Raw genomic sequence first — 1155 nt, 5'->3', positions numbered from 1 at the left:
CTTGACTCTTGGTTGTATCAGTAGGGCTCAGGGGAGTGCAGTGGCACTGTTACAGCTCACGGCAGCTTCAACCTCCCAGGCTCAAACAATCCTCCTGCCTCAACCCCACAAGTAGCTGGAACTACAGGCACATACCACCAAGCCTGCCTAATTTTTGCATTTTCTGTAGACACAGGGTGTCTCCATGTTGCCCAGAGTAGTCTCAGACTCCTGGGCTCAAGCAATCAGCCTGCTTCAGGCTCCCAAAATGCTAGGATTGCGGGAGTGAGCCACTGTGCCTGGCCTGCACACCTTTTTATTTTATCTATATAGCTATGTTGAAAGGTGGTATAGCACCATCTAAAAGAATGGAGTTCTGAATCCAACAGATATAAGTTGGGTCCAGTTTTAACCAATATTAGTCACCTGGTGCTGGAAAAGTTAAAAATTATCTGAACTCAAGTTTTCTCTTCTAAAAAAAAAAGAGATCTCCGCGCGGCCCCAGCCCTTCCGCCACGGCCGCCACTGGAGAGCAGTAGCCATGGCTCTACGCTACCCTATGGCCGTGGGCCTCAACAAGGGCCACAAGGTGACCAAGAACGTGAGCAAGCCCAGGCACAGCCGCCGCCGCGGGCGCCTGACGAAACACACCAAGTTCGTGCGGGACATGATTCGGGAGGTGTGTGGCTTTGCCCCGTACGAGCGGCGCGCCATGGAGTTACTGAAGGTCTCCAAGGACAAACGGGCCCTCAAGCTTATCAAGAAAAGGGTAGGGACACACATCCGCGCCAAGAGGAAGCGGGAGGAGCTGAGCAACGTATTGGCCGCTATGAGGAAAGCTGCTGCCAAGAAAGACTGAGCCCCCTCTCCTGGCTTCTTCCTGAAATAAAGAACAGCTTGACACACACACACAAAAATAAAAATAAAAAATAAAAAATAAATTAAAAAAAAGAGATCATATTTACTTTATAAAGTTACTTTGAAGATTAGGAAAAGAATATAAAATATTTGGCAAAGTACTGACAAAAGTACTCAATTTATAGTAGCTGCTAGAATTACTGTGTTATTGTTTAATTGATAAGAAACTGGCCGTCAGGAATTAGGTGAAATCCTCTAACTCAAACGATATATAAGGGACAATAGCTATCCTTGGGAACTCTCAATGGAATCGTCAAA

The 1155-nt window shown here is 46.7% G+C and overlaps 1 pseudogene across 1 annotated transcript; it reads left to right on the top strand.

The window, feature by feature from the left end:
• Positions 1-480: 480 nt before the first annotated feature.
• On the top strand, positions 481-838 carry LOC111546900 (annotated as a pseudogene). Its single transcript, XR_002732965.1, has one exon. The product of XR_002732965.1 is annotated as a 60S ribosomal protein L36 pseudogene (transcript).
• The last annotated feature ends 317 nt before the right edge of the window (positions 839-1155 follow it).

This window comes from Piliocolobus tephrosceles, chromosome 2 (genome assembly GCF_002776525.5).
Source record: "Piliocolobus tephrosceles isolate RC106 chromosome 2, ASM277652v3, whole genome shotgun sequence".
Taxonomy (NCBI): Eukaryota; Metazoa; Chordata; class Mammalia; order Primates; family Cercopithecidae; genus Piliocolobus; species Piliocolobus tephrosceles.
Note: the sequence above shows the minus strand (reverse complement) of the source record. Positions and strands in the feature narration are given on the sequence as shown.